Raw genomic sequence first — 24,903 nt, 5'->3', positions numbered from 1 at the left:
GCTGGGAAGGTAAAACCCAGGCAAAGTTCAGCAGATAATGAGTGGAGGCCCCAGGTCTTAGATCCAGGTCACAGGCCTTGGATCCAGATCATAGGCATTCAGAAACCATGTGTTATGTCTGAAAATGTGTGAATGAATGAATGAAATGTTCAGGCCATTAGGGAGTTTTTGCTGGATGATGGTAATGCACTGACATAATGGTTGCACATCAGTGTCTTGTGAGCCTTGTCAGTCCATTCCAGTTTCCATTGACACACCAGAGGACCCCAAGACATTGTCTGAAGACATTTCCTGTGTGATCTCTGAATCAGTCTTTCTCTCTCTGCCCCATCTCACCTCAGTCGCCAACCCCAGAACCACAGGTTCCTCCAAGTTATCATGGCACAGCATGTGCTTTCTGGTGATTTTGTGGACTGGTGAAGAGCAGCAATACAGCTCAGGTTACTGAACAACCCCTGCCCTCTTCACCACCCATCCTAGACCAGGCTCCTATTCCATAGGCACTGAGCAACTTGTCTTGTAAATTTCTGTGTTGGGTGCTGGGAACAAGGCCCCTCAAACCCTCAAGAACCTCAGGGTCTGGCCTGACACTGTGCAGGACCATGATCACCAGTCACAATGGTAACAGGATTTACTTTTGGTAATTCATTCATTTGTTTATTTACTGCTGTGAGCTCCACTTCCAGATCCATTTACTTTTGAGACAGAATCTCAATTAGCTACTGAGGTGATCCTTAAAGTTGCAATCTCCCTGCCCTAGCCTCCCTGCTGCCAGGATACAGGTGTGCAACACCATGTCTGGAAATAAAGTTTCTGAGCACATGCTCCTAACATTTGAATTGTTTACTTACATCATGTGTTTGTAATATTATCTGCATATTAAGAAAACATAATATTTTTCTTTATAGTACAAGTAAACAGAATACAAGCTACAGTATTTTCTCACTTTACCCCAATGCCATATTTATCCTGTGTCCAAGGGAAAGAACTGGAAGAAATCACTTTCCCCAGAACTCTGGACATGGTCTGAGGGATTATTCAAATTGTTTAGATGAACCAACCTTAGCAGAAGAAACAGTAAATTTTCTCCTCAAATCAGTGGTCAGGTCTCTACAATAAAACTAGGAGAGTTCTAAGAAAAACAATGTCACCAAGTGCCCTGCAGACGGCCAGGCTGCAGGGGCACTGTTACAGAGGCATGGAGTTAGATAGAAGCTCAGAGAGGAGGAGAGGTGGACAGGTACCACATGGGTGTAGCATGAGGCATTCAGAGGTTGAGGAGAGAGGAATATGGTAAGGAGGCAAGCATCTATGGGAGAATAGGTAGGACACTATTTGTAGAAGGATCTCAGGTGGGCTGGGAATGCAGATTGGGATGAAGCTAGAGAGGAACCAAGTCCAAAGAGACCTCAAGTACTGACTGATTTAAGCTATTTCAGAAGTGACAGAGACTACAGAGTGTTCCAAAGAAGGATGGACTTAACCCAACAGGACTGTTACCTACCAGTGGGGTAGGACTTGGGTTGGGGTGACTGGTTTGAGGGAAAGAGGCATGGCTAGAACACACAGAGCAACAGGCAGCAGTGATGGCCGTTAAGGGTCTTGGGGAGTAAGGCTGGAGATGGGCATGTCCAGTGGCTGTTAAGAGGTTGAATTTAAGTGAGGAGTGGAGATGCCTCCCAGTGTACTATGGAGTCTTTCCCTCAGGGAAGAACAGAGAGGATCTGGGAAATGTGAAGTAGCAGGCAGCATGAGTGACTGCCAGGTGTATGGACTGAAGGAGCGAGACTGGGGACTGACTCCTGGTTTCTAATTAGGGGAAGGAATGCCCCAGCAGCCTTGTTTGGCCACAGGGCATTCTGGAGAAGCAGAGGGTAGCAAGGGATTCTGAGCTCCTAGCTTTTCAGTGGGTCAGTTCGAGGTCCCTACAGATGGGACAAGGGAAGGTAGCTGGGAGATGGTCAAGTGGTGGATCAGGACCTCATTTGAGGCTCAGTGTCATTTTGGGGGTGCTGTTGCTACAGGACCAGATGAACCTCACATGAGTGTGCATGCTGAGAAGAGTGGAGGGGAGGGTGCCTACTTTCATCCTACAGGCCGGGGAGCACTGCGCCAGAGTCCACTTCCCTGAACTTTCCAAATGAAGGACTAGGACAATATTAAAAGCCTAAATGCCTTTAGTGTATGAAAATGAAACAAAAATGTAAACACAGTCAAAAACCTAAGAACACTGAAAAATATAATTACTTCTGAAGCAAATGTATTGAAAGGTGCTCCTAGCTCCATGGGGTGGTACATGCCAAAATTCCAGCTGCTAGGGAGGCTGAGGCAGGAGGATTATAAGTTCAAAGTCAACCTCAACAACTTAGCAAGGCCCCCTCTCAAAGGGAAAGGAAAATGTGCTAGGTATGTGGCTGAATGCCCCTGAATTCAATCTGTGGTAAACATACATTCAAACACACACACACACACACACACACACACACACACACACACGCACACACAATCACAGAGAAAACAAAGAAACAAAAACCTAAAGAATGGAATATTCCTTTTCACATGGAATATTCTTAATCTGATCTCAATGTGGATGCCTTTCAAGGCATCTGATGTGTCTCAAGATGCCAGCCATCCCTGGAAATAACCTCTCTGGAGATCAAAGACCAGGGCAGGCCCCCAACTCCCCCTGACTAGCCTGAGTGGCCCCAGGCAATGACTCTGTCCTTGCCTTTCTGACCCCACAGTCCTCACCCAGATTTGGGGGATTTTTGTGGTACTGTGTAGAGCTTCTGTGTGCACAGCTCTCACAGGTACTCTTCCCACAGGCACTGGTTCTGATGAACCTCATCCTGGATCACCTTCTCTCTCTGGTGTCTGCCATGGCCTGACCACACTGTGTGCTGTGAGGCTGTCCAGGCCTCCTCTGTTTGGAGAGGTGCCAGGTCCTCTGCAGTCTCCAGGGAACACCTTCCAAGGTTGTCTCCTGGCAACAGAGTTCTGTTTAGAATGCTGCAGTTTCTAGACTTAGGCCTAACCTGGGCTGCCCAGTCCCCAGCCTCCAGCTACTGTTCCCACTTCCCTTTTCTCAGGACCCCAGGCTGGCACTAGACTCACTGGTCCCAACTTCTCTTATCTAAACCCCAAAACTGTAGCTGTTCTTGGACATCATCAGGAAAGTGCTCACCATCCAGAGGCAGACCCAAGAAAGGGACTGATGGCTGGAACTCAACCTGGCAGTCATTTCCTAGAAAAGATATGCAGAGGAGTCAGGAACCTCTCACAATTTGAAGCAGATGCACTTAATCAAGACTTATGACTTGCTCACTCACACACACACACACACCAGAGGTTTCCAGAGAAAACTTTCTGTCCAGTGTGATTATAGACAGAACCACCCTTTCCCTATTGTAGGTTTAGGACTTCAGATTTCTAACTGTGGTGACATATGCATGGAAGGAAATTTTCCATATTGACCCATCCTGAGCATACTGTTGAGGGCTGGTGAGTGCATACACACCCTGTGAAGCCCATGCTCAGAGCTGCTTCATATTCCTGAACTGCTCTCCTTGACCCCTCCTCCAGTCCCTGGTCACCACCTCTCAACTTCCTATTTGTACAGTCACCTCACTGGATGTTTCATATAACAGAGTTCACTTTAAAAGAGCCCAATGTGGCCTCACTCTCTGGGTCTCCTCTGGTCCATTAAGCACCCCACCCTGACTCCAAAGCCTGAGCTATCCACACTTTGGACCTTTTCCCTTGGTCCATTCATGAATTTGTAACATGGGTTATCCCAGGAGTACTTAGGAAAGAAACACACGTTTAGACACATTGACTGTATGGATGTTTTGCAGGTTCTTGGGTGCAACCAGCTGTTCCAGGGCTCCTTGCCTCAGTGCCTGTTGCTTCTCCTAGCTCCTGAAGCTGGCTGATCAGCAGTAGAGGGGAGGAACTGACTCTCTGGATAAAGGACATGCTGAAGCTCTTTCTTCCAATCTACTAAGACAGAATGAAGGGAAACACAGACAATAGTAGGACAAGCAGGATCTCGTTGTGGTACCAGGGGTCTTGAAACTGACCACAGAAATGCTCAAGCTTCAGTTTTGGGTAACCATCCCCCTGTGTTCCCTGTGTACACCTGCCCAGGAATCTGTCAAGACCATCAATCCCTGGGACTGTGACTTCTACTCATAGTAAGGTGACCATCTCCCCTGGATGAGATTTTTCCATCATGCCACCTGGTTGAGGAGGTTGGATTGTGGGTGGGACTGGAGAATGGGGAACTGGAATGGAGGACTTTGAGGAGGAGAAGGGGTGAAGATGGGGGAGTGACAGGAAAGGGAGGCAGATAAACAGGAGGGTGTCAAGTGGGTGTTCTGGGGGTTAGAAAGGAAGAGCTGGGCACAGAGCCCGTGTAGACAGAGTGTTGCAAAGGGGATTTACCAGGGATAGAAGGGAAAGTACAGAGCAGAAGCCAGAAGGGGAGGGCTTGTCTGGGAAAAAGGCTGAGGCCTTGAAGCCTGCTGGGTCAGGGGAGGGAGGTGCGTGATAGGGCCAGAGGTTGGAGGCACAGGAAGAGGGTGTGGGACTAAGGTACAGGGATGGGAGGAAGATTTCTGGTCATTTCCATGACAGAAGGCAGGCACTCCAGGCTCCTCACTGGCACACCACTGACTGAGTCTGTGCCAGAAGGCCTCCCACAGTTCTCTCCTCAGATTCCGTAAAGAAAGCCCCATCATGACATGCACATGCCCTACCCTGTAGGTCCACTGAGTAGACCCCACCCACCAGGGGACTTTCCCATGTCTACATTTAAGAATGATCACACAAAACAGCAGAGGGAAAGATGCTGCAATAGCAATCCATGTCCTTGGGTTGACATGCTTTTTGCCTTGGTAGGAGTGACTGATGAGAGTGCTCTGGGCCTAGGCATGCAGTTCAAAACTGAGAAGAAAAGTGAAATCAGTGTCCCAGTGGATTAACTCATTGCATTTGCCAGAGCCATTACTCATAATTTCATTCACTGCCTGAATAAAGGTAGGGAGAGGAGAGAAGAGGTATCTATTCTGCAATGAAGAGGATCCTGGAGAGTAAGAAGGGGGCTGCCATAGGCAAGAAAGGGGGTCAAAGCACATGAGACCAGTAAAGCTTCTAAGAAAATTCTATGTGTCTTTAGTGCCAAGTATACATCAGAAGTGCCCAACATGGCTGAGATGGAGGGTTTTGATAATTTAAGTCTAGCAGTAGAGAAATAATCTCTAAGAGTGGGGGTTTCTTTCCTAGTTATGAATCACCTCCATCCTATTGTGTATATCAGAACTAGACATTACCTGGAGAAAGAGCTCCATACACAACTGCCCAGTCATGACTCCCAGCAGGAAGCTGGGCCTGGGAATCTCTCCAGGTGAATGCCAGCAGGGAATTCCCTCCTTCCCTTTCATCTAGATTTCCTAAGTAGTGAGTGATCAGGGTACAGAGCATTCAGCAAGAGGAAGAAAATCTTTTCTGGGGCAGGTCATGTCCTGCAGTGTTTCTTGGGTTTTCCTTTCTCTTGGAGAGGATCAAATGTTGAATGGGAAACAGTACTCAGTTCAGAGGCCCCAAATCCAGCATAGGTGACATGTGTGCAGAAGTTACATGCTTTTCCTGGAGGACATGTCCATCAAGTTCATTTTGTCTGTATATTAGGAAATTCTTAACCAAAGTGAAATTGCTGCTTAGTACAAAGTTTAAAAAATTGATCCAATTATTCACAAGCTGCCCAGCAGAGCCAGCTAAACCAGAACTGAGCTTCAGGATGATCATGGATTATGGGGTAGACTTTAAACACCAGAAAGACTGTGTGAGCAGTGCCTTTATGCATAGAAGATGTGTGTGAGTGACAGGTGGTACAGGGGATGATTCCTGGGCTGGATCCCTACTCGGGTGCCAAGAACTTGGGGAGGTCATATGATCCCTCTCTCCTCCTCATTTCCTACTGCTGTTTTATATTTTGACAAATTAGGTTGTATTACAAAAAGTAACCAAGTGCAGTTAATACCTTAAGAGGATGGGCAGGTCCTTCAGAGGAGCTCTACCTGTACACTCAGAGTAAAAGGACTGAGGGAGACCTTTGGGAGATTTGAACTGAGACAGGCAAGGACAAGTCCAGGGAATTGGAGATTATTGTTTGCTTTTCATTCCTTACCTGAGTTTGATGATTCACAGCTCATGTAGAACTTTGGGCCTCATCTTCTGAGATATGACAGCAACACAGTGTTGTGAACTGGGCAAGGACTGTGCCTCCTCTTATTCTCCTGTGGCTATGAAAATCACAAATGGTGGTTGACTTGCAGGATCATAGCACAGTTGAGAGATGGACCTGGGAGGGTGGATGCATTCAATTTCCTGAGGACAGGACTCCTGAGTAACTGAGACCTTTGAATCATGTCATGACCTCTGGCCCTAATACATCCAGCATTCCCTTTCTCAATCCTCCTGCCCAAGCTTCATGGTAGGACAAAGTTAATGCTGTGGAAGAGGTAAGGGAAGGCAGTTCCTGAATCACAAGTCCTTCCTTTTCCTCTGACTCCAATCAAAAACCAAACATGACTCAGTTTCCTATCAAGAAAGTTCTCAGAGTGTCTTTGAGAAGAGAAACTCTGTATCTTTCCCTTTCTACCATCTTCACACTGTCGGTTGTCTCTTTGTGTGTTTGGGAGACCAGATGACCACCTGGGAACCTTGTCTCCCAAGTTGCTCAGAACCCAGAACCCTCCAAACCAACTGTCACAGGATCATCCTGTAGAGAAGGAACTTCCCTTCACTGAAACACCCTGCAGGAAGTCCATGAGAATTGACTGGAGAAGTGTCCACTGGGCTGATTCCCAATGGTTGATGATGATGGTCGTCTAAGGATCTATGTTTCTGGCTTTGTGGTCTTGCTATCTGCTTGACTCACCAGCCTGATGGAAAGGGATGATACTGCAGAAGCACTTCCTTCCATGCCACAAACACTTCACCTAGCACTGTGAGGACCATGGAGCATATTACCTCCTCTTAGATGAACCCTTCCTTAGTCACAAACATGAAATTGCTGAAAATCAAAAACAATAAACTCTGGTTCTATTTTCAGTACTGAGTGTGAATTTGTTGAGTGAGCCAGTTCCCACTGCCAGCACTCCCAATCCAGTGTAGAGGGAGAGAGTCACAAGGAGAGATGTTCTTTGAACATGGAGCCTCTCTTCATCACATTTGAGTGTGTGTTGCACCAATGTGACAGACCCCAGGCTAACATTCAGTAAACATTTCAGTTCTTAGTAGTCTCAGTAATCATGTCTGTAGCTTGTAGCTAATAGGGCTCACACCTAAATGTCCAGAATACAAGAAGCATCTCCTCAGTTTTTATTGGGATTTGGAGATGTGTGGTGTACTGGAGATGGTTAAGTATACCAAACCTCTACCTCCTGGAAATTCTTCATAAGTTGTGTCTCCCAGCCTCAGAATCTGTGATCTGACCAGAAGCTCATGGGCTTCAAAAGTCTTTTTCACACTGGTGCATTGGAAATGTTCTCAGACCTATGTGCACAAACTACCTTCAGTTTTGAGATCTCTGAGACTCTCAGATGATGGGTAGTAATTGAGCTATCTCTAGGCTGACACATTCCAAGATGACTTGACAATGCTGGATTCCCCTGGCATATTGCCTCAGGAGTGACTGAATGGCAAGTCCAGGTTTGGGTTTAGAGCATCCACAATGGACCTGGGGTGCCGGCACACATCTGTTTCTTCCACTCAATATCCTGCCTCAGGCCTGCATCACTCTTCTTGGTCATGGCCTATCCACTTGTAGAGTGGGCACAGCAGACAAAAAAGCCTATCATATACTGTTGGATGATGCTGGCCCTAGTCCATGCAGAAGAGAATGTGTTCTGACTTTTACTGTGGAATTTGACATTGGACATTGAGAATTGTGCTAGGTACCCAGAGGATTATCTAGGGGAACCAAACACACATACACCCTGAGGCACACTCATTCCCAGACCCTAATTGTAACACCACTAACTCTGGGAACATGGGCAGGTGGCCAGGCATGTGACTTGGCAGAAGTGTTTCTCTAGTGAATTCCCAATTCTGATTCCCACAGCTGACTGGCCTCATGGTGGTGCTCCATATGACAGCAGGCAGCAACTCCACAGGTCTTACATGGTTTGAGTCAAAGAGCCTTTGGTTCTGGAATATAATTTTCTGATTTTCTTGAGGGCATCTGCAGTTAGGGAAAGGAAAATTCTCTGAGGTCCAGACCACCCTAGGAACTATCTGCACAGGCCTTTGGTACTCTTAAACACTACAGGCAGCCTTGAAGGGAAAGAGAATTGGGTCAATGAATAGCTATAATAAGATATCTGAGTCTTGATGATTTGTAAAGAAAAATGTTGATTTATTTATTTTTTGTCTCAAAGCCCAATATCAGGCAACCTCATCTGTGTGCCCTCTGGTGAGGATCCCCTGATGGCATCAGCACATGGTAGAGAATCAGAAAGGGAGCCAGCCACACACATAAGGGTGCATGCTATGGGGTGGCCTCACTGTGCACAAAGCCTTTTCTGTGGGAACCAACTGACTCTGTAATCCCATCACCTACCCACTTGCAGACAAGCTTGCAGGCAAGTTGTGGCACCCTGTGCAATAAGGACTGCAGTGGAGCCCAGATCCTGAAAGGCCCTTCAACTCAGAAGTGACATGCTGGAGACCAAAATTCCATCCCATGAGCCTCTGAGGGGCATGTTCAACCACATCAGTGGAGAACACTGACATTTAGAGAATATGAGTGATGTACCAGAGTTCCACTCCTAGGATCAGGAATATAGTAGATTCTGTGGCACCAGATATCCCTGAAATCCTGAGAGCCCAGGTATATACCCTGGACAACAAAACCAGGAGCTCCTCTCGCTCCCTAAAAGAGCAAAACTTCTGCAGGGAGAGCAGCTGCCCTAGAAGAGGTGGCAGGGCCAAGAGAAGGACTCAGTCCATGACCAACCTTCTGCTTCTCTGACCCCAAAATGCAAAGCAATTTACCTCAAACCCTTCTGAAGGACTGGGTTAGGTTCAAACTTGGGATCATCCCTCTCCAGCAAGTTCACACTGTCCGCTGTCCTTGATGACCAGTTGAGAACCATGGTGAACATTCTCTGCCTGGTTTTCCACATATCAGAATTCAGGGCATTCCAAGACAGTTGCCCCTGGACAGTTCTGCCAAGAATAGCTTCTCTCTTCTGGGAAGGCCCTCATGATCAGTTACTGCTGATTAACTGAAGAGGACCACTAGGCTGCTGATATGGTGACTAATGAAGTAAGTCTGAAAAAACCCTGTCTCCTTATTGATGGAGGCTTCAGCCTGCAGCCTGCCCAAGCAACGATGAAATGACCATGATTACCCAGCATTGGGCACTCACCCTGCTCTCTACTCCCTCATCAGAGGCCTATCTCCACACTGCCCTCATCTCTCTTAAAATGCTTGTTGACACGAAGTGATGTCCCATTTCCTCTGGTTGTTCCTTAATAGCTACAACCTGGGACCCACCTTGGCACTCTCCCTGATGTCACACAGGCCTCCTTCCCTCTGTCACCACATGTTCACTCCAGTTACCCGATGGCACTGCTGTCCCTCTACACCATCCTTGGCAGCACCCAAAAATCAGGGCTTCTGTCCTCATCAGTCTGACAAATTTCCCACCGCATGACCCCTGTCTTCTTTCTTAAAAACCTCTGAGTCAAGATGTGCACTGCATCTGTCAACATCTTTCAGAAAAATTTGGCTTTTAATGCCCATTTTCTGTCTGGCTTTTTGTGAGGATCATGATTCTTCTGATCAAATGAAGCAGTGGGTGTCCCCTCTGACTCATCTCTGGGATTGTCTGCAAATAAACAGGCACTTTCCATTCAAAATATCTGACAGAACCCAGGAGAACCCAGAGTGTCCATAGACATTGTGCGTTATTGGGTTATGGAGTATTGTCTGCATTATTTGTTCTTATTTGGTAGTTGCTTTACACACTGCATAGGGGATATATTCTAAAGTATAGTTTTTCATCTTATTATAAGTATAAAAATATGTGCAGGTGTGTCTGTGTGTGTGTGTGTACTTAATGGTAGACCAGAGGGTGTACCTCCATGGATGGTGCAATATTAATTGTACAGACCAAAGTATTGTTTCAGTTTTTCTAAAAATAAATGATATTTGGTTGATGTATTCCTTATTTAAAACAGTTTAATTTCTTGAGTTGGTGAAAGGTCCATTTTAAATGCATTTATATGTAACCAGAGATCTTCTTTCAGAAAGACAAAATGAAAGATACACTGAACTGTATTTAAATTATTATATTAAGGAAATTATATTAAGTGAATTATTAAATTATATACATATAAAATATGTATGCAAGGAGGTCAAGCCTAAAAGTAAATTGTGCGATTTTTACACAACTCTCTTTATATGTCACAAACCATGGAACTGAACATAGTTTGTGGATGAAGTTTGTAGTTAATAAGCTGTTAAAATATGAATGGCTTGACATCTTAGTGTGAAGTAAGGGGTGGCTTTGTTGAAAACATAAATTAACAATTTCCACGGGTTCATTTACAAAAACTACCAAAAGTGACCTGGTGCAGGAAGTAAACTTGAAGACCAGATGAGGAGACCCCAGGGGATGAAGCATGAGAGCAAGTCTGGCCTGGAGTGGTGTTATCATGGTATGCAGGAAAGTGAGAACATCTGCCAGGAAGTGCAGCCTAGCCCTGACCCCATGATTGCTCCATTAGATGGCATCTCACCTTCATGAGAGCCATGTCCCTTGCTTTGGAGTGACAGGAGAGCTGAGGCCTGCCCCGTGCTCTCCAGCAGAACACAGCATCGCATAATGCAGCAAGGCAGGTTCCTCTTCACAGGCCTTAGACTGTGGGGCTGGGTGGGAGAGCAATGCTGAAGCTTCACCCCTTGCCTATTTCCAGGGGTCACTTTCCATACCAGATGACTTCTAGGGGACCATCACCCTCCCCTGCAACCCAGTGCTGCACCCAATTGGGATCAGCATCACCACTCCCTGGTACCTCCATGACTAACAGATCACTGGCACTTGGATCTTTGTTCCTGTCTGAGTCTCAGCCTCCCTGTTTGGAATCAGGCTGCCAGCACGAGTTTTAGGCCCAGCCTGAGTCCAAAGCCAGTTCTTCCTGTGCTCTGCAGTACAGCAGTCACATCCACAGAAACACAGGTTGCTGAGTGACACACACAACCTGGCTCAGACTTGCCCTTTGCTCCTAGGATCTCCCGACTTCTTTTCAGAGGCTGCTTGTAACTTATTGGGGAGGGGTATGCAGGGGCTCAGGAGACTGCTGTTCATGACAAAGGCAAAAGGTCAAGTTCATTGTGCTGATCTCTGTTTCTTTTTGGTCAATTTACATTTATGCCAATACTGTGATGATAAAACCAGCACAAGGAGACATCAGTGATTCCACAAGTAAATGACAGGACTGACAGAAGAAAACTACACCCACACTCAAGTCCAAATGCATGCAACCAGCATCAGTTACCATGGGATCATCCTAAAATCATGACCTGATACATCTGTAATTTCATACATAAAGATAGAAGCAGCAACAAAATGCTTAAGTGAAACACAAGCATAACAGAAATGGGGGTCATTACTTTTCTCTCTCACTGATATTTTAGAGAAGTTTAAAGCAAAATAAAGCATGATAACAGTTTTAAAAAAAGGTTGACTCTTTAAATGTAAATACTGAATGTAAATGCTAAATCTACACTTTGGGGATTCTTCAGGTTACCTGACCATGAGGGCATCAGTGCACCAGGAAAAAACAGCCAGGATAAAACCATGAGGTTGCTGAGCAAGACCTGGAAGTCCAGCAGAGTCAGCATACCAAGTCTCACTTGAGTTCCCTGGGACATCATCCTGCCCATATCCAAGATCGGAGAAGCCCATGAGAGATTGAAGTCTATCAAACACCTGCTCTGGAGGCCAGCACCAGACACCCCAAAGTCTTTATGCTCCATTCTCAAAAGACATTACCCAAACAAACCCAGGATATGGTGTGTCAGGGACAGATTCAGGAGACAGCTGATCTGCAGGAAAGTCAACCTCAGCAGTAAAGTAAGTTGACTGGGAATGAAGAACTCAAAGCCCATAAGCATAAAACTTTTTATTAAACTTAGCAGTTGAAAAGACACATTTCTTTTTTTTTCTTTCTGATTTCATACCCCTTTCTCTATCTCCAGCTGTGCAGTTATAACTCAATGACTCCCAGGAATGTTCTTCCCTTGGGTGCTGCCTCAGTGTTGGAATCTACCTGGAGATTCTTCATGGTCACAACTGGTATCATACTTTCTCATTATTGTGGAGTCTTTAGAGACACAATGGTCAATGATAAAGTCATTAGTTTCTTGCTTGCCATGCTGCCCACACCACATCCTATTCCTCCTCTCATTTCTCAGAACTTACCTAGGTTCTGTGGGATCAGAGATTCAGCAGTCATCACTCACATCTGTAAAACCTCATATACTCAGGTTGTCACTTCCCACATGAGTAGGATCATTGCAGCCCTCAGCATCAGTCCTGTGGAGCTGGAGTTGCAGCTGTAATGCACACATTGTGTTAATAACTCCTGGGCAGGGAACCCAGGCCAGGCTCAGACCTCTGCCCACCAGATGATTCTGAGAGAGTGGAACTTTCCTCTTTACTGGAAACAGCACTCTTGGGATTGTGGAATTCAGAAGTGTGGGGAGGGACTGGGATGATTGCTTTTTTTGCTTCGTGGTAATTAATGTAATTTCTACACATATAACTGGCTTATGTCCACCTGTCGGAATAAGGCTACTCTGAGAAGACAAAATTAAGGAAAATGGGACTTTCCCTGCTCTGCTTTAACTCGGTGATTATCCATGGCCCAGTGAAAGTCACATAGCATCTATTTCCTAAGCACATGCATAACTGCCCATCACTCTTTGAGGTCAGGGGTAGAATCTACTAATTTTGCTATTAAAGGATATTTGAGTCTAGAAAGTACCACATCCATTATACTAACAACACACCACACAGATCCACATGTGGAAATGGCCAAGCAAGCCACATGACAGAGTTCCAATTGCCTATTCACAAGGGGCCAGGTTTTGTCACGTGAAAGGTGAATTTGGTCCCTACGCTCTCTTGTGCTCCCCAGCAGGAGACAGGAGAGAGGCTCCCAGGGCTGAGCAAGCAGGAAAGCCAACATTTCTCCTCAACTAGGGCTTCCTTCAGTGAGGATGGTTACAGATCTCTTCCTGTTGTTAGTTGATATTGAGACCATGGCAGTATAGGATGGTGTGAACTGTGGACTGAGGCTTCTCTTCTCCCCTTACTTTTTTGAGGATTGACATCCAGTGAAAGGCCCCAAGGCAGGGGCCACACACCCAGTGAAAGTGTATGATGTTCCTTGAGTTGCTATTTCTCATGTCGGTCTTGGTGGGAAATTACAAGCCTCTTGATCCAGGGGGAATATGGTGCTGAGAACTGGCCCCTATTACCACACAGTTAACAGGCTAGTACTGCCAATGACATGCCCTCTTTGACCCAGTGTCACCTACTGGAAGAGGAAATCCATGCCCATCCCCAAGGAAAGTTCCATGTCATCTGTCACGTATGATGTCACATTTTCATAAAAAATTTCATTTGAAAATAAGATAAAACAACAAACTATTTCCCATCAGGTGGGGCATCTTACCTTGGCACTAGAGGGGTCTCTTCCTCCAGCAGAGCTCCAGGAGGTCAGTATGACACAGAGTAATTATCATCATATTGGTGTGATTGCTCATAAATTACTAAGGGAGTGGGCCCATGTGGACATAGGACAAGAATGACAGAGGAGTTTGCTTCACTAGCCTGGACTGAGCTGCTGCTGGACCACTGTCATGGATGGAAAAAGCCTGGAGAGGAGAGGACAGCAGAGAAATGAGACTCAGGTCCTTCACTCTGTAGTTGAAGGACCCTATTTTCAGCTTGAAATGTTCAGTCAACAGATGGCACTATATTGTGTGCTCTCCTTTCCTGGAGGGCTCATGGCTCACATTCCTCCTGCGCTGTCCAAATAAAATTCTTAGTCCAAGGTGCATTGCTGCTGAGATTGAGAGTTTGAATTTAGATCCCATTATTCACTGGCTACCCCATAGTGCCTCCTGAATAAGAGCGAGTCTTCAAGGAAATCATGGAGATGGACTGTCGACACACCTCAGATGGTGTGTGTGGGAACCATGTTCATGTAGATGAGACAATGCAGAGCCATCAGAGCAGAGGGCCTTGGGCCTTGGTGCCAGTGCAGATGGCCTGGGTTCACATGAGTGTGGACCCACGTGGACCTGGGAAGGTCATGCAATTCTGTTTCTGCAGTTCTCTGCACTGTCCTTTGAGCACTGAAATGTGCCTCCGTATTGGTATCTTGAGGCTGAATGTAATCAAATTCAGGTAAAACTTCAGGATAAATGGCTGGCTCATCATATTTTATTTGTTTATTTTTTAAAATTTGGTGCTGAGGATCAAACCTAGTGCCTCATGCATGCTAGCCAGCTTTTTGTCACTGAGTTACAGCCCCAGACCCTGGCTTATCATAAAGGATCAGGTCCTTCAATTTTAAATATCTGGGAGCATATCCCACTTTGTCTAGTTGCTGTGTCCAGGGAGGGAGCTCTGTGGTTAACAACAGGGGTTGATGAAGGGCTCCTCTCCTCCTTTGCTGTGTGTGGTTATCTATAGCTTATGGGGAATGCTTCCATCATCACTTACCTTCAACTGACAAGGACTGGGAGGCATTTCCTGGTGATTCCTTTATAAGTGGAAATGGGTGGGTGTCTGTGGCTACAGAAGTAGATCTATGGTCCTGTCTCACTTAACCTGAATTGAGAACTCTGTGTGCATCCTGGAACATGTCCTGCTGTTGATGGACACGGGCTATAGTTGCTCTGAATATGTCCTTTCTTCTCACTCCTTCCTCACCAGAGGTGTACCTACAAGCTCTCATCCCCCTGAGACACCTCAGCATCAGTAGGCACAGGCCAATCCTCTCTCAGATTAACCCTCAGGAGGCCACAGCCTGTGACCTCAACCAAGAACTGCCCCTTAGGAGCTCCAAGGTCCTTAATCACTCTCTCATAAAATGTCCTCTCCTCAGACTTGTTGGGACTATCTCTAATCCACACACTTCTGCTACTGAGTGGGAGTAGTTGAGAGGATTAAGCATACTATACTTAATTCTAGGCAAAAACACTGCATAGATTTTCATAAGAAGAAGAGATATTTGGCCACTGCCTTGCTCCTTCCCAGGGGGCAGGCCACCCTTCTGTCCACCACTGCTCCCCTCTCAGCCTTCCTGGACATCTAGCTGCTCCAGGGTCAGCCTGGACCCCTGGAGTGGGTGGAGCCCCTTTCTTGCTGCAACTGCTGTTCCAGGCAGAAATGAGTCTTGACAGGGTGGTACTGGGCTTGGATGCAGAGCACACCAGGGCAAGGAAGTCCTCCTCCTGGAAGGTGTTTCTACCCCTGGTGGGACCAGGGTACACCAGCACTAGCCCCTCAAGACCTGGGGCTGCCACTGTGCAGCAGGAGGAAGTAGAAGCACAGAGACAGGGGAAATCTTCATCCTTGAGTTTTAGAGTGGGGAGGAGGGTGCTTTGGGGGGTGAGCCCTGGGCCCAGGCCCAGGCAGTCTTTTTGGCCTTCAGGACTATTTGCTGAGGCCTCCCTGGGACCTGGGCCTTCACCCTGAACCCCGGTTAGGCACCTGGGCCACGGGGCTCATTGGTGCGGCCTCTTCCTTCCTAGGACTGCCACCCTCCTCCCGGTCCTCCTTCCTGGGAGTCTCCTCGTGCTGTGCAGCCACTGGTGCCCGGATGGCAGCAGCCATTTCTCAGTCCTCTTCTTCCCTGTTGTACCTCCAGCTTCCTCGATGGCTCCACTAGGCTCCACGCCAGCTGGCCCAGCCCCATTGACCCTGGCGGTTGTACCTGTCCACCTCCTCGTAGTCCTCACTGCTGACTATCCCCTCACTATGACGTGAGTGCTGTGGTGCAAAACTGAACTTCAGGTCAATCTCCAGGTTCTGGCGTGCCTCAGCATGGCTGCGACTGTGACAGGCAGTCGGGTTTGCCTTGAGGTCGATCTAGGTGCAGAAGGAATGGCTGAACTGCTCTGTGCTGCAGCGGCCCTCCTCACACAGGAAGCACTTTGCAGTGGTCCTGGGCCCCATCTGAGTCATAGAAGTGACAGAAGTAGTGGTCTCAGTGCAAGTGCTTCGACAGCTTATCGTTGTCCAGGTACCGCTCATCGCAGAACTTGCAGAGCGGGTGTCCACGATGTGATATGTCATCAGGATCCCTTTGCATGCGGTGCCGAGCCAGGTCCTTGCGCGAGTAGTACTCGCGCTCATAGGTGAAGATCTTGAGGTGCTTCAGTCACAGCTTGCAGCAGAAAAGCTCATGCTGCTTCCGCATGGGCTGCTCCAGGTCCCCGAAGAGGCCGAAGGGCAGCAGCTGGGGGCACTGCGGGCACTCAAGCTGCAACAGCTGCATGTACAATGCAAACCTTTCCGTCTGCAAAGTCGATGTCATATTTCTCCTCATGCAGCAGCTGCTGGATGGGGATTGTGGCTCGCACAGCACTGGCATCTTGGTGGAGCAGCAGTAGCACACCAGATGGTCAGAGTGGCCCAGCGCTGTGGCCTCCAAATCCCTGCAGCACAGCACGCAGCTCCCGCCGCCCCGCTTGGGAGCCGCCACCACCACCGCTTACAGGGTCCCATGCCGCCATGGCGGATCTCCGGCCTCCTCCCCCATTTTAATTTCTTGATGTGGTGAAAGATATGCTGTAAAATCTACATAAATCTAGATAGAAATCATTATTAGGAATGACAAAGCAGAACACCGAACACATGGAATTGTGTTATATTAATATTAAAATAAATGAAAAATATATAATGTAATATTAAATTATATGTAGATTCCAGGAAAGATGCTGATAAGGGATATTTTAATGATGTCTGGTCATGATGGTACACACCTGTAATCCCAAGTACTTAGGAGACTAAAGAGGGAGGATCACAAGTTTGAATTCAATCTGGGTGACTTAGCACAACCATGTCTCAAAACCAAAATTTAAAACAAGGACCTGTGGTGTAGCTCAGTGATAGAATGCTTGATTAGCATGCATGAGGTTCTGGGTTCAATTCCAGCAACAGTAAAAAAGTCAATGCCTAAAATTAAATTATGTCATTATTGAACAATTCTGTGAACACATTAGGAGCCATGGAATTATACCTTGTGTTTGTAAATATCATTGTAGTTGGAACTATATATTACGTTCTATTTATGTTTTATCTATCGAAATGTAAAAATGCATTCTACTGTCATATACAACTAATTAGAACAAATAAAATATAAAATTATAAAATAGACTTTTCAGTTTTCAACGAGAATGGCTCTATTTAAACGTATACTAATGGTTTCCATTAGATTTGTTTAAAACACTGCCACAGTGATTTTCACATCCCACTCCTCCTTACTGCCTGATGTATCTTTTTCTATTTTCCCAAGCCTGGAAAGCACTGAGTTGTTTCTGGGAGGATATGATCACAGTCATTTTATAGATGTGCAGTGTGTGAAGAAGGCAGAACTTGGAGTTTGCTCTTTCCAGGTAAGCTGGAAACTCTGTGCCCTGCAGCCAGCAGCTTTCATGTAGGGGATTTTCCCACAGAACATCATGCAAAGACTCTGTCCCAGTGCTAGCAACATGCCACCTAGTTTGTTTCTTAAGCCTTTAAATTCCCGATTATTTAATTTTAATGTAACACAAAAATGAAGAAAGGAAAAATTCTGTTTGTCCTCTCCTTAAGTAAAAGTTATGAATAACCAAGAAAACATTTGAAACAAACAAAAGCAATAAAACAAACTCAATATGATTATCCTTCATATAATAAATACTCTTAGTGACCCAGATCAGAATCTAGGCAACAGTTCTGGATGAGGAGGAATTGCCAAAAGCAGGTGGCAGTGGAGCTCCCTGCTGCTCTCTGCAGCTTCTTAGAGGACCCCTTAAGTCCTCATCTAGACCTGCACCCACCCCCTGGTGCACCTGGTTTTTGCACCAGGTTTTGTCTCCAGGGAAGCTTCTGGAGACATCCATGGGATTCCTCAGGATTTTCTGAAAGAAATACAGTCAAGTATAAGATGTGGGAAACAGCCCTTATTTTAGTAGACCCTGGCAGTTACTTGTCCATGTATCTCTGAGCATGGTGGAGAGTGCTTATAATCCGTGCTAAGAGCTGGAGGGAACCCTCAGACACAGAGGGGAAGGTGAGCCTAAAAAGTGATGCACAAGTCCCTAAGCTAAGCAAGAGATGGCAAAGACACTGAAAAGACCTTCAGAAAGCACAGGTGTTAATATGCACAATAATAGACAATCACCACAGATAGGAACATGCAGATGACCAGTGCCATGCAAGCAGGCCAAGCCGTGAAAAGTGAATTATCCAGGAATGGACCTTAAATAGTTCAATAACTGATACATACATTAGGGCCTGTTTGATTCCCTCTTACACACACACACACACACACACACACACACACACACACACACTCCCTAATAGTATTATTGACTAAATGTCAAAATTTCATTGAATTATCATTTGAGTCTTAATGGAAAATTTCAGCAATTTGATATAATTTCAATAAATCGATAAAAGGGACATTTGCTTGTCTTCCTTCATTTCTTCCTTTCTTCTTTCCATTCTTCCATACATCCCTCATCTCTTTGTTTCTTCCTTGGAGGTAAGTAGTCTAGAAATCTTGGTGTATATAGGGAAAATAACCTGCATGCATGGAATGGTTAATATTTTGTAGATTGATGAGAAATAAGGTTGAGGAAGAAACTGAAGCTGGAGGATGAATTACAACCAACCAAGGTCAGATTAGATTAACTGATATTTTATGACAGGAACAAAGCCATTTGTAATTGATTGACAACTCAGTAATCAGCACTCTGCTGATGCACAGGTAATAATTGATGGACAGTCACAGACTAATGTACAGGAGATGAATGGGTAGATTTGATCTGAATCCAGCAGATTTGATTGTTAGGAAGGAAAGTTTAGGTTTGCAATAAACCTAAATGAATTTGGAGAAGTGGAACATCAAAGTGTTTAAAATCACCAAACCAAGACAGGAATACAAAGTTCCCTCATGAAAATCAAATGCAAGCTATACATTACCTTCTCCAAAACCAAAATAGTGGCTTTCTGTCTCCTGTCCTCTCCATCTGACTGTTTTTTTTTTCTGCATTGTTCTGCACAGTCTGGCATAAGTAATATAGCTGGACAGAGAACAGACTGAATATTAGTGATGGGAAAATATTCACAACATTGCAATGATGCTTTTGTTTATTGCATTCTACAAAGAAATCATACAGCATAGATAAAATATAAAAGGTCTGCTCTCATTCCTGTTCACCACACCACATCACACCTCAATATTTCATTTCTTCTGCTTACAATTGGTTATATATACAGAAACCCTTTCTTCATGGATTCTTGAATTTCTCTTTTATTTTTGGCCTAGTACTGATCATTTCTGTTAAGACATATCGCTCTGGGATTTCTCTTTGCTATATTAGTGCATCAGTCAAAAAACAAGGACTTTCCCTCAAATGGTCTTTGTTAATTTCAATCTATTTTGAGTGCTCACATTTCACAGTATATTAAGTGACAGTTAACCATAAATTAGGTAAGTTGTGTAACTGGTACTAAAGAGAGATTTCTCCCAAAAACTGTGAAAATTAAGACTACTTCTATAGGCATAATATATAGGTAATACAATATAACACATATTAACATATGTTAAACTCCATGCAATATTTTGCTGTGCCCTTTCCTTCAGGACCTGACACTTGGTGTAAATAGATGAGAACAGATGATTCCAGTGACTTTGGTAAGATGACTTGGGTAGCTTCTGCTTCAGGTTCCATAATCCATTTTCAACACCACCAAGTAATCTGAATGTGCACTGCCTCAGAGACTGACTGGTAGGTACAAAAAATATAAAGAGTTATACAATGGTTTTGCAAATAGTATTTGCATTAAAATCAACTACTATTCAAAGGTATGCATTAATTACTCCCTCAGAAATCCTCTCATTGAAACAGACAAGTATATCTGCTTTAGCATTTTTTTCTAGTCTTAAGCAATATATAAAATACATATTTTCATGAATTGTTGACTTCCTGAAGAACTCATGATTCACAATTTTCCAGAACCAAATTTAGATAAAGGAGGAAAGTTTTCAGTTGCTACTCAAAGTAAAGTTAACTGGATCCTCAAACCCCCTTGTGAGTCTGAGTAGGGTTCCCTTGGAGGTTTTGCAATGCCCAGTCACCTTCAGATGGTGACATCCCTCAATGTTCCTTGCAATCTAACAATGGACAGTTTATAATGTCATTATGAAGACATCAAGTATGTGAAGGGTATACAATATCAAGTGGACATCTGGGGACATTCTCCACATGAACCAGAGAACTGGAATCAGAGAAAAACTGGAATCAGTGGAACAAAAAAAGGGCAAGCCATTTTTCCCAGGACCCTGGTGTCACCCATGTGTGCACATCCCCAAGGTGCCAGGCCTCTGATGGGAGGGATCCTGAGGAGCACTCTGCAGAAGTGGCCTTGGAAACCATTGCCAGCATGGCCTACACCATTCATGGTGCAACCTAGGTGCCCTGGGACACACATACAGGTTCTCTATGTCAGAGTCCATCCTTCATCACACAGCAGGCTCCTCCATGGCAGGATCTTACCCTCCCCAAGGCCCCCATCACATCCCTATTTCTCAGCCTGTAGATGAGAGGGCTTAACAGGGGCATGAGGATGATGTAGGAGGCAGAGAAGATCTTATCTTTGAGTGGGATGTGGCAGGACTGGGGAAGCATATACCTATAGGAGGTGTTCCCATAAAATAAGGTCACCACCATCATGTGTGATAAGCAAGTGGTGAAGGATTTTCTCTTCCTCTCTGCTGATATCATATGATTCACCATGAGAAAGATCTGGGCATAAGTTGTGAACACCATGGAGAAAGGGATAAATAACATCATGACACAGCAGATGTACATCACCCTTACATAGGTGGCCTTGTCATCACAGTGCAGTCTCAGCATGATGGGTACATTGAAGAAAAGGTGGTTAATCTTGTGGGAGACTCAGAATGGGGGGCCCATGGTGGTGGGCATGAGGAGGAAACTATCCAGAGTACCACCAGACCAGGAGCTGGCCAGGACGAAACAGCAAATGCAGCAGCTCATGAGAGCAGGGTAGTGCAGTGGTCTGCATATGGCCATGTAGCTTTATAGGCCATGAGTCCCAGCAGGAAGAACTTGACCTCCACAAACTCAGGTAGAGAAAGTACTGGGCAGTGCAGGTAGAAAAGGAGATGGTCCCCTTGCCAACCAGGTAGTCCACCAGCATCTTGGGGATAGTGGTAGACATGTAAAGCATGTTGATGAAGCATAGTTGGCTGAGGAGGAAATACATGGGTATGTGCAGCTGGGGTCCACGTAGATCAGGAATCCAGTCAATCACAGCCCCATTGGCTCTCATGGCCACAGAGAAGATGATGGAGATGACAGCAAAGAGGAGGCCTGAGGTTCAACTGTGAGGAAAGAGGCTCACCAGCATAAAGTTGACAGAGAAGGTCATGTTTAATCCATGGGCTTGTGTTTGATCTGGGAAACAGATGCATGGGCTGATGAGAGTCACAGTGGTGTGGCAGACCATGTGAAATTGTCTATGTAGAAAGCACTAATAAGTTATGATTATTTGTATGATTGACATCAGGCAATTTTTGGTGAGCTGGACTTGCAGCAACTAGAAAGTTTGGTTTTGATGGAATGAGACAAGTGGACACTTTGCAATTGCTGCTCAGAGTGAGAAAGTTTAGTTATTAAGACAGAATACTAGGGTTCTGGAGAGGACTGGACATTGAGTTAAATAGCCAAATAGTTTAGTCAGATGTTTGATCAAATCGGGAATTTTCAACACAATTTTAAAACTGAAATGCCTCAGCTGCAAATTACCATTAAGTTTTAGTCACAGCTAGAAACCACAGTGAGTGTCAGTGGACAGGATGACCTCATCTATCTAATCCTTGGCCATGGTTGTTAGCTCCTCCTTCACTCACTCATCTATGTTACATTCACTATCACTGCAAACCTGCATTTATGAGACACTGCTGGCAATAGTGTAGTGAGTAGTAGAGAATGTTCCACACCTTAGGTTTTTGTTATGGGAGAAATAGAGCAGGAAGTAGCCAGGGGATGTGCTTTCCAGAGCACCAGTTAGGGCTGTGGGGACAGCTGTGTTTGGACAGTGCAGGATCACATAAAATGACCATGAGGGGGATCAGGATGGTGTTCTAAAGGGTGAGTGGTGAATTTGATGGCCAGAGCTTAATGGTGCCAGGATGGCAGGGGCACAAATGTGTAGGACGTGAGGGACAGGAAGTGCCAGGGGTGCTCTTCTAGGCAGGACATGGAGATCAGAACTGCTTTTTAAAGTACTGTGAGCAGAATTAAGTTGCAGCTCAAAAGTTATAACTATCGGTTTAACCTTTACTATATGTTCATTCTGCTCTTTAAAAAAAAATGTGTCCCTTTTGTACATTTGAGCCCATTAAGTTTTTACCAATCTTACATCATGTTGTTTCTTACAGGTTTGCAAGAGGAAAACACACATCTGGGGACACAGGGTAATCCAGGCTGTGCCTTCTGTCCTTGGACTTTTCTTCCCATACATTTTCCCTCTCGCAAGACTCCTGTATTATCAGTCATAAACTCTAGAGATGGTGGCTGGTGAAAATGTCTGAAGGACCTTATAGAACAGACGGCATCAGGAAACCTCCCAGAGTCTCAGAAAGTTAATGGACATCCAGGCTGTGTGTGGCTCATTCACATCTCAAAAATATAATGAAAATAAAAAAATACTTTTAAAAAATCCCACAGACTGGGTAAAGATGATTTGGAGGGGACCCCAGAGATCACAGGCACCTAAAGGACTCCAGCACTGCAAATGGCAAGCAGGCATGTGGAAAATTTGCAGCTCCAGGAAAAGCTCCAGGAAACATAGACCAAACCATCACACAGGGCTGCCTCATCTGTTAGAACAGCTTAAACCAAAAATAAGAACCGGTGAGGATGCAGAGAAAGGGGCCCTTTGTACATGGTGCATGGAAAATAAATCAGGACAGTCTTGATGGCCAACGGTGTGGAAGTTCCTCAGAAAGTTAAAACTGGAGCTACTGTGGACCCAGCAATGCCAATGTGAGGCCACCCAACGAAAGATGACCAGGATGCTGAGGAGAGGTCACACTTCCCAGGTAATGCAGTGCCATCAGACACTTTCCAACACAGGATCAGAAGGCAACCTAATAGCAAAGAGCAAATGGATGGGCCCAGGAACTGTGGAACATGAACAGAAGGAAAACTATTTATCCATACAAACCAAGAGGCCCTGCCATCTGTGGCAATCTGGATAAACCTGTAGGACACCATGCTAAACAACACAAGTCAGGTTAATGGGAACACTGTCATGTGAAATCGTGGGCAAACCCAAGGTTGACCTCCCAGGAATGGGTGTGGTGCTATCCAAGTCAGGACTGCAGCAGTCAGCAGATGCCAAGTCAGAGCCACATGCCCAGAGTGTGTCCAGAGGGTGATGCCTGGCCACATGTACACTGCATTTCATAACAGTGGAAAGGGAATTTTGGTTGCTCTACCATAGAGAAAGGAAAAATGCTTGGTGAGACGGATGTGGGAATTTCTCTGATTTTATTGTTACAGGGCACACATGTACCAAACCTTTCTACTGTGCCCAGGTCATATTGAGATTATCAAATTATTTAAAATACAGCATAAAATATTAGATTCAATTTCCAATGTTGATAATATCTGGATCAAAAATTAGACAGTCTGAGATACACTGGGGTGTGAGCAGTTAGTTATGTCCCAATATTTGTGTAGAAATACTAGTCTTACTTTTCATTTTGTGAATCCAAAGAAACAGAGGAAAGAAAGTATGTAATATTAGTATTAGTGAACAAAGAACTCATTTAAAATGCATGTTGAAATACAAACATGATTGGCAAAACTGCACAGAGTTCAGGTATTCTTAACAGCTGAGTGTATATGAGTATGTATGTGTGCCCAGCCAGGTCTGCAGAGGCAGTGGGGCAATCCCAGGAGTTAGACACATGACTCAGAGCAGGTTGAGCTGAGGTTCTGAAAAGCCCCTCACCCACACTTCCACCACTTCCCATCATCTGGCTGCTAGCTGAGTGCTGCTCCAGAGCCCCTTCCCCAGTGTCACCTCTGCACAGCCACAAAGGGAACACAATCAATTTCTACATGTTCTCCAAGAGTCCACCACTGTTCTCTCACTGAAGTAGTCAGAAATGGTAAGTTTTTACTTAAAACTCCAAAAAAAAGACACGTGGATAAGAATGATTCTGAAGAGCACTAACATTATCAACCAGGAGATTGAAAATGGAAGGCTGAATGCATGTGTATATGTGTGTGTGTGTGCACATGTGTGTTCCAAAATCTGGGAAAATGTGAAAGAGGCAGCGTGGATGATCAGAGTTCAGGAGATTTAAGAAGGCACATGAATTAGAAAACAGCTACATTAATCACAGCTACAACCTTATAAAGGATGAACAACCCCTTTGAACTTGTAAGTACACCTTTCAAAGAAAGCAAATGTAAAAATTTACAAAAGATGATGCAAAAATAAGAACAACTGAAACATGCAGAGAATAATCTAAGGTAATGTTATAAATGAGCAAGGAATAATT

General features: G+C 45.1%; 2 pseudogenes; both read right to left on the bottom strand.

Annotated features, from left to right (window-relative positions):
* LOC124973692 (E3 ubiquitin-protein ligase ZNF598-like) overlaps positions 1-20,762 on the bottom strand; it is a 29,056-nt pseudogene extending 8,294 nt beyond the window's left edge.
* Positions 20,763-20,806: 44 nt separating this feature from the next.
* Positions 20,807-21,755, bottom strand: LOC124973691 (olfactory receptor 2T6-like; annotated as a pseudogene).
* Positions 21,756-24,903: the final 3,148 nt, after the last annotated feature.

This window comes from Sciurus carolinensis, unplaced genomic scaffold, assembly GCF_902686445.1.
Source record: "Sciurus carolinensis unplaced genomic scaffold, mSciCar1.2, whole genome shotgun sequence".
NCBI classification, from domain to species: domain Eukaryota; kingdom Metazoa; phylum Chordata; class Mammalia; order Rodentia; family Sciuridae; genus Sciurus; species Sciurus carolinensis.
Note: the sequence above shows the minus strand (reverse complement) of the source record. Positions and strands in the feature narration are given on the sequence as shown.